The following is a 9,997-nucleotide window of genomic DNA, read 5'->3' on the forward strand; positions in this document are numbered from 1 at the left end:
AAGGGTTTCGTAATTAAATTCATACAATATAAATAATTATAAGAGCTTTTGAGATGTCTTTATATAAAGTATTATTGAAATAACATTACTTGATAATTACATTTGTTTTAATGCTATTATATATTTTTTTAATACTAAATGTAAAAGTAAAAAAAATGTAAATTTGTAAAGCGATAGATAGTACATATAATTTAAAGTATGAAAAAAAATTAAAACTTGCAAATTACTTGTTACATAATTACCTATCCATTAAAATTAAATTAAAGATAAAGATTCTAATATTAAATCTAATGATCCCATAATTGATTATGAGATTTTTATCCCAACATAGCAGAAATTTTCTTTTATCAATTAATTAAAAAAAATCTATATTTACTTACAACCTGAAGGTTTTCTATTATTATTTAAATAATTAATTTTTATTCACTATATCAAATAAATGTTAGAGATTAAAACATTAAAATTTTAGAATCCACAACAATCCCATTATTATAAAAACTCATACAATATTATAGAGCAATCCTAATGATAAATAAAAGAAAAGTATCAAAAATAATATAAAAGAAGAAAGACAATGGGTTTTTAATTAAATAACATTTAATAGTTCAAAAGGTATTTAAATACTGGTCCTTATTTTGATGCATATCCTAAGAAATGTATGTAAATAATAAAATATCCTTAATAAATACATTAAATCTACTCATTCTCACTTGCTTTTTACACTCAAATAAGCCTTTAAAATTATCCCAAAGCCTATTAAATTTTCTAAAAAATCTCGAACATAAATACAACTATTTATTTACATCTTTAACTCTGTTGGGAAAGGAACCCACACAAGCAGTTGCAAATTAATCAGAAACTAACTCTTTCCCACTTTGTCTTATTAAGACGAGATGTACACCACAAATAAATAAGCAAGAATTAAACCAATAGAATCCAAATCAATAAATCAATCACAAAAGACACTTATTTTTATGTGAAAAACCCAAAAGGGAAAAAATTACGGGATCGTTGTCTGGTACAACCTTCCACTATATTAATAATGTGATTATAACACAAATTCTTTTTTAAATAACACTAGAAGCTAACAACATCAAGAATCTCAAGAATCTTAATTTACAATAATAGCCTAATACTATCTCTCTGATAAGTGAGTATCTCAAATAACAACCAATGAGAGAATAAAACAAAAATTAGGACTAATAGCAATGTAAAAGGCCATGACAGGAACTTATCCTCCAAATATAGGAGAAAATAGAGTTAAACTCATCTTTCGATTGTCCAATCAAAAGATTGGAACCCTTGTCCCTAAATTCAATAATCGACCACTATCTTCTTCTCTTCTCTCATGATTTTTCTTCATGCACATATTGGTACCGTTTTCCTTTTTCTCTTTAAATATAGCCACCTGATTTTTAAAGTCAATTTAATGGCAATTTTCTGTTAGCCCTAACGTGTTTCTTTTTATTACTTAAACTAATGCAAGCTTTGGGCTTGGCCACCTAAATGAGATGGACCCAATAAATCTCCTCATTCCTGATCATGTGGGGGCATCACCATGCCCGCTCTCTGCTTATAGCTTTTTAGCTGCTTTATGGGTAATGACTTTGTCATCATGTTTGACTCATTCTTTTGTTGTATGAATTTTCTTAAGCTGCAATTTTTTCTTCTCAAGCACGTTTCATATCTAATGATTTCTCATGTCAATATGCTTGATTTTCGAATGATATGTTGAACTATTTGCCAAGTTAATGGCACTCTGATTGTCACAAAACATAATATAGTTGTCTTATTTCACACTTAACTCTTGTAGGAAATTCTTTATCCACGAGATTTTTTTTTTGTAACCTTCAATGATTACAATATATTATGTTTCAGTGGTAAATAAAGCAACACACAACTAAAGTTTGGATTACCATGAGACTGTTGTCTCTACAAAGATAAGCAAGTATCCTGATAGAAATTTTCTAGAATCAACATTTTCTACAATATATGCATCTATGTAGACTTTAACACAGGTTTGTCACCACCAAAACATAAACATGCCTTAAAAGTGCTTTTGAGATATTTGAGAATCCACTTCACTATTGTCCAGTGTTCTTTGCTCGGATTGGACAAAAACCCACTGACTATACCAACTAAATTAGTAATATCTGGTCTTGTACAAACCGTATTATACACCAAACTGCCAATTGCTAAAGTATTAGGAACTCTTCTCATCTCTTGCTTCTTTTTCTCACTTGTAAGACAATGCTCGGAACTAAGCTTAAACATGCCTGCAAGTGGGTCTCAGACCTTTATAAAAATCATTGAAAATTCAAACCAGGTGATTTATCTCTTCTTTCTTTATCATTGGAATCTCTTTATTTTTCTCCCCCTCTTGAAGAAGCATAGGTACTCAATTTATTCTTGTTTTTTTACTTAATTCTTTCTAAACCCTTTTTATTTTGAGCAATTGTAATCAAGCCACATAAAAGCTTGGTATACATAATTTTCTTATAAACCCAGATAACTGACTTGAGCTAACGCTGTATAAAACTTTGGCGTCTGCTTAATCATTTTTGTAAGCGCAAGTGCTCTGTTTGGAGGTGCTTGAGGTCACTTGTATTTGCTCAAGTGGGAAGTTGCAAGTCAAAGTCGTCTACCCAATTATAAATTTAAGTGCTGGTGTGGGTATCTAGTCGCTATACAACTCGACTAGATTTCTGCATCAATAATGACCATGTAGGTCATGTAGATCATGTAATTATCTATATATGAAATTTGATATTGTTGTTTTTATTGTATCAAAAGATATGGTTTTAGCATATGTGACAATTCTATTTAATTTTGTATGAATTGAATAAGACGTTGAGTATAGATTCAAAGGTTCTGAGGATAAATGAATAATGATACCACGATCAACAACATATATAAAATTGGTAGAGAAAGTATCTCAAGTAATTAATATAGATACTTTAGAATTTGAAATCAAAATAATGTTCAAGCTTAAGATGTCTAGTTCTATGCTGCCAGTTATAATTAGAATCAATGATGATGTGGAGTTTTTCTTAGAGAAAATAACTGGTGAAATAGAGTTTAGGAACCTACTTTGTGTTACTTTTTGAATGCAAAACAAGTTCAACAATTCTTACGGATAGACAACTTTCACTTCGTCCTTCATAGGAAGAGAATCATGCTTACTCAAGCTATGTGCCTTCATCGTTTTCGAATCCTAATAGTGTCAATCTAAACAATTTTACTGTTGGAGATGAATCACCAATTCAATTTATGCCTGGAAAATGACCTAACGATAAACACAAACCCGTTAATGAATTTATTATTGCTACCGATTGTTTGGATGAGCCATTATTAACTACTGATCCAGTATTAAAAGATAGTGCACCGCCTACTGTAAGTTCAAGGACCTTAAACAATGCACTAGAATAAGTTTATTTGCTAGCAGTAATAATTTATTATCAATGAAAGTTTCATATGATAATAATGGGTCAATGGTGAAAGAGGTGTTTGGATCAAAAGAGATTTTGTAAAAAAAACTTAAAGCACTAGCTGTTCACAAAAAAAAAAAAAAAAATCGACTTTAAAACCCAAAGTCAGACAAAGACTTATATGTTGCTTTAATATCCCTCCGGTTCACTCTCCTTATCACTCTCATATTTTGAGGCTTTGAGACCAATGCTTTTCTTTTTCTCCTTATGCCCTTTCTTTGCTGCCAATTCTTCTTCATATGAAATGAGAGAACCAATTAAATCATCAAGGGGTAAAGTATTTAAATTTTTGGCCTCTTCAATAGCAGTTCTTTTAGGTTTTCATTCTTTTCGAAGTGACCTAATGATTTTCTTAATTTTCTCGCTATTAGAGAATGTCTTTCTTAGGGCTCCTAGGGTGTTTACTATGTCCGTAAATCTAGTATACATAGAGTACATACTCTCATTTTGTTACATTTGAAACAACTCATATTGTCGAGTGTATCTACTAATTTTTTACTGTTTCACTTGATTTGTGCCTTTATAGACAACTTCAAGTTTGTGCCAAATTTCATTGGCATTCTCACAACTAGATACTCTATGAAATTCTTTCTTATTAAGTGCACAAAACAAGACATTCATAGCTTTGGAATTTAGAGAAGCTTTTCTCTTTTCCAAGTCATTCCATTCCCATGAAGGTTTTGGAATATCTTCCCCGACTTCATTTTTAGTTAAAGGCATAAATGAACTATCACATACAACTTCCCAAATTTCATAATCTAGTGCTTGTAAATAAATTATCATCCTAGTTTTTCAATATGGGTAATCATTTCTGTTAAAGAGCGGTAGTCTAGTTGTGGACTGTCATTCCCTAAAGGTTGAGTCATTTTGGGTTGCCATGGATCTTTTACTCTAGACGGTTAAGTCTTAACAAGAGAACCAAGCTCGGATACCAAATGAAATTCTAGTTATGCAACCCAAGAGGGGGGGGGGGGTAAATTGGGATTTTAAAAATTATTTAATTCTAAAACAAATTATCATGCAAATCTAAAATAAATTTAAAGCAATAACAGTTAGATCAATCACAATATAAAAAGATAAGGGAAGAGAGATTCAAGCACGAAGAGTTTTATGTGGTTCGGCCAACCTCGCCTACGTCCACGCCTCCAATCTTTCCGGGCTTGAGCATTTCACTAAGCAAGCCTCCAAGGTTTCAAATGCTTACACTTGACTTCCAATGTGTTAATGAACCTTTACAACAAGAGGTTATCCCCAAGCTCTTAACCCAAGTGTATCACAACACTTATAATCACTCAAAATAAAAGATTAAAAATTGTTTTTCTCTCACACAATATTTAAGATTACAAATCAATGCCCAATGTGTGAATAGATGAAGCAAGAATGTGTTTAAAACTCTATGAAGATTGTATTCTCGAGTATAAGCTCAATGGTCGTGTTGTGATCAACCTTGTTTGAATTTAAATGAGCTTATTTATAGTTGGAGCTGAAACACTAGCCGTTACAGACTATCTGCTCAAAAACGGTTCGCCATTTACCGTTAACGATTAACCGTTTAGGCTGGTCAAAAGTTACCGTTGGGCTAAATTTCAAATAAACTGTTTGCCGTTTAGGATTACCCTTTCACCGTTAAATTCCAGAAACCTGCAAGATAAACTTCAGTAATCTGTTTACACTAAACGGTTGAAGATTTGTACGAAATAACCTCTCTGGAATTTATCGGTTAACCGTTTGTAATTAACGGTTCGCCGTTTGTTTTCAGTAACCTGCAAAACAAATTAGCCTTATCCCTTTCAGTTAAACTTTTGCCATTTGTTTCCAGTAACAAGATGAGTACAATCTTCCATTCTGGATTTTATCGGTTAGTCGTTTCAATAAATGGTTCGCGGTTTAATTCCAGTAGCCTTCTCAGCATTTTGTGTTTTCCATTTTTCTGAACCGGTTAGAGCTTAAGCAATTTGTTACTCTCTGGTTTTAATCGATTAACCATTTAAAAGGAAAACAGTTTACCGTTTATTTCCATAATTCTTTTTAGCCAGATATTGTAGAGAATCATTTTCCAATTTTGAAATATAACACTTATCCAACTTTTTTGAATATAATTGGAATGATTATAAGGCTTTCGTTTATTAATGAATAGCTCCAACATTTTAATAAAAAATATTTAAAGTTTGTTATCATCAAAATCAATATTATGAACATATACATGTTAACACCCACGATTCATTAACACGCACAACTTGGTTCATATGTATGCTCTAGGTCATTTTCAGCCAAAGTTAGTCCAAAATGATCAGGAGGCAGTGTAACAAATATCTTATCACTTTTACTATTGTCTTTCATTTTCTTCTTTACCGGTTTTATTGTGTCCGGCTAGTCCTCCTTACAAGAAAAATGGTAAACACTTGAATAAGGCTCCCCAGAAATCACTTAATTGACCTCTTTGGCATACGAATGGTAGCAACAAGTGTATAATTTCTGCAAGGCTAACTTTCCATTTAGCATTTAGGAAAGAATGTTCTAGTGACATTTTGTACATGTGTTCACGTATATTCTTCCCCTGATGTTGGTATAAATTCAAATGCTATTGGTGTTATTGTGCAAGTGTACACAACAAATAATATAATGATAGGTATTCAAGATTGTCTCCGCAGGGATTGCTGTTATTGAAATTGCTATAACAATCTTAGCAGCACAACTTGCCTTAAATGAAAATAAATTAACAATTAAACTAATAAACTACGTAATAAAATGTAATAAATAAATATGCAGAAAAGCAAACTTTAACGTCACACACACAAGGATAAAATCAATAGGAATGAAATAGTTCTTCTACAGTAGATGTTGTAGCTGTTGTTGTAGCATCTATTGTTGTTTTAAGCACACGACTAGAACTTCCGATTACCTACAATTATACATATGTTTTAAGCACACGACTATTCGAAATCAAACAAACTTTTATTAAACTTAAACTAAAATGGATGTTAATGCAAGCTATCATTAAAATGCACTAAATTACTCTCTAAGTAATCTTGATTTGAGCCTAAAAGTATCATAATAACTCTTATTTCATAGAGTTATCACACCCCCAAACTTAAATCATTACTTGTCCTCAAGTAATAACAACTCAATCACACAATCAATAATAACATAGCTTTGCCACCAAGTTTGCATGAATTCGTCAACCCTCAGATCACACTCTTAATCACACAAAATTGCAGCAGTTCAGTTATAGACTTAAGCATCATTATATCCCAAGTATGTGTGTGTGTTCTTTGATCAAGTCTCAGAGATGCTGCAACATTACTTAAGCATCAGATGCATTTTACAAATATAAAACAATATAACCAAATCCATCTTGTAGGGGAGATAACGATCTTAAAACAGATTCAAATTGTGCTACAAAAATCATCCTCAGTTTTTTTTTTTTATAATTACTCAAACCCTTCAATGCAACATTAAGCTTTCATGTGAATCCCTATCACTTGTAATGATAACATCTAATTACTCACTAAAAATACATGTTAGAGTTGCTGCAGAAAACACATCCAGAATGCTATATCCAGGTTTTACTTTTAGACGCCTTTGACTCAAGGTTGAACATAAGGTTCATGAACAAACCTAGTTACTCAGTATCCTAGGTATATGGAGTGCATACTCAGCCCTAGTTACTCAGCAACTTAAACCATTGGAGCATAATTTGTTTCATAATAAGCACAGTTCAACAAACATTTTCCCCCATACTTGAGATATTTTCTACCATTTTTTTGGTTTTCCTGGCTTTGCTATAGCATGCTCATAAAACTCAACCAAAGTCTAAGTGTCTGGACAGAATTTCAACCTCCATCTATAAATATCTGATAAGTCTATGAAATGAGAGTTATCATGGCACTTTTAGGCTTAAATCAATACTACTTAGAGAGCAAATTATGTGTTTCTATTGCATTTTTGTTACATTTTGCATAAATAATCATTTTAGTCAATCTTAATAAGTTTTGCTCGATTTAAAGTAATTTGTGCTCAAATTGTGTGCATAATTGTAGGTTTCCAGAATCTTATAATTCATGGAAGGAAAGCTATGCAATAGGGTTGCAAAAATAAGGAAAGAACACGGCTATAAAAGAGTTGAAATAAATTTGAAACAGTGCAGTTGCTGTAGATATTGTTGTAGCAACCATTGCTGTAGCAATCCTAGAACAACGACGGAGAAAATTTCGTGCGGAATACTTGCAGAATTATGATCTGCAGTTTTCTAATCTGACTTATGCGTGCCCTAGGCTTCCATTTACCCTAATTTTCAGTTATAAAAGAAACACACATCATAAGGAATAAAGAGGGTCGTCACCCAAAGAGAAAAACACAAAGAAACAAAAGAAAAACAAGATTCAAGAGAGGGATTAAGGGCTGCATAAGAGGAAAAATTACAGAAATCAATTGGGAGCTCAATCCTTCTTATTTTTCTCTTGCTTTCGCGTTTTCTATTTACTCATGGGGATGTGTTTCATGGCTAAAACTTTGTTCTTTATTTTTCTTTTACAAACCATGAACTAAATTTATTTGTAGTTGAGTGATAAACAATCTTGATGGTTTATTGACTGAATATATGTATTACTACATGTTTGCTGTAGCAGTTTATTTTTATAGTATTTATTTTTATTCATTATTTTGGTTGATCACCCATTTAATGATACAAGTTAGGAGAGAGCCGCAAAAGGGCCTATCTTAGTGGAACATACCAGAACAATACTTGATCTTAAATTGAGTTTCCTGGATTGAGTTTTACTTGAGTCCCAAAAGGGCCATGCTTGATTTAAGATTAATGATGAACTAGACATAATGATTCACCTTGTAGGGTAAATAGAACCTAAACGTGTAATGCTATATCTTATATTGGCATAGCAACTTATCACTGTTAGGTTGCATATAGATATAAGATATCCAACATGCGACGGCTGAGGATACATAAGGATTCTACCCAGTGCTGTAGCAAATACTGCAGCAACCGAACCAACCATTAGAAAATAGTTAAGACCATTAAGAGAGTTTATTCACTCAACTACTTTATATTCCCATTAGGTTTATCCTTGAGTTTGACGTTATAATTTACTTTATTGCATTTTATTTATTGTGTTTTTATTTTAATTAGTAAATTAGTTTAATCAATTGTTTATCTTAATTTAGACACAAAATCTGCACTGTTAAGATTGTTGTAGCAAGTCTAATAACATCAATACCTGTGGAGACGATCTTGAATACTTATTACTTATTGTGTACACTTACACATTAACACCAATAGCATTAGTATTTATACACCAACAAGTTTTTAGCGTCGTTGCTGGGGATTGATTGTTCATTGTGATTTGTGAAATTAGTTTTAACGGTGTTAATTTTTTATTTTATTTTAATTTGTTTATTTTGTTGACATAGGTGATCTAGCAACCCTTGCATGCACAAGTATAAATATGTTGACTTCCAGTTTGATCCAGAAATTGAAAGAACTGCAAGGAGATTGAGAAGAGAGCATCGGGAATTACAAGCTGTTGTAGCAATGGATGATTTATAAGATTTGAAAAACTTGAACCGTAGAGAGGGGATACAACCAGTCAATGTACATGAAGGTCTTAATGGACAATGTGTTCAAAGGCAACCAGGGAACAACAACATTATTCACATGGCGAACGATAGAGATAGAGCCATTCGAGACTACGCAATGTTAACTCCTCAAGCCATACATCCAGGAATAGTTAGACCCGACGTTCAAGCTGAAAATTTTGAGCTCAAACTAGTGATGTTTCAGATGCTACAAACAGTAGGGCAATTTAATGGACTGCCATCAGAAGATCCTCATCTACATCTTAAGCTATTTTTGGAAGTGAGTGATGCTTTTAAGATTGCTGGAGCATCGCAGGAAGCATTGAGACTCAGACTTTTTCCGTTTTCTCTGAGAGATCGAGCAGGAGAATGGTTGAATTCTCTACCACCAAATTCTATCACTACATGGAGTGACTTGGCTGAAAATTTTTTATTGAAATACTTCCTGCCAACCAAGAATGCAAAGTTGATGAATGAGATTACATCTTTCCATCAATTTGAAGATGAGAGCTTGTGTGACGCATGAGAGAGATTTAAGGAGTTACTCAGAAAATGTCCTCATCACGGTATTCCTTGCTGCATACAGTTGGAAACTTTTTATAATGGCCTCAACCCAAGCACTAGAATGATGGTGGATGCTTCAGCAAATAGGGCATTGTTATCTAAGTCTTACAATGAGGCTTATGAAATTTTGGAGAGGATAGCCAACAATAACTATCAGTGGCCATCAACCAGACAAGCTGCAGCAAGAGGAACAACAAAAGTTCATAACGTAGATGCCTTGACAGCATTGTCAGCCCAAGTAACTTTATTAACAAAAATGGTAAAGGGCATGACTATTGCTCCAGCAACTGTTAACCAAATATCTGATATGTCTTGCGTTTATTGTAGAGAATGGCATTTATTTGACAATTGTCCTG

General features: G+C 32.6%; 1 non-coding gene across 1 annotated transcript; it reads right to left on the bottom strand.

The window, feature by feature from the left end:
* Nucleotides 1–9,540: 9,540 nt before the first annotated feature.
* Nucleotides 9,541–9,647, bottom strand: LOC112099438. Its single transcript, XR_002906239.1, has one exon. It is a non-coding gene; the product is annotated as a small nucleolar RNA R71 (small nucleolar RNA).
* Nucleotides 9,648–9,997: the final 350 nt, after the last annotated feature.

The sequence above is a fragment of the Citrus clementina genome, unplaced genomic scaffold (assembly GCF_000493195.1).
Source record: "Citrus clementina cultivar Clemenules unplaced genomic scaffold, Citrus_clementina_v1.0 scaffold_4, whole genome shotgun sequence".
Lineage (NCBI taxonomy): Eukaryota > Viridiplantae > Streptophyta > Magnoliopsida > Sapindales > Rutaceae > Citrus > Citrus x clementina.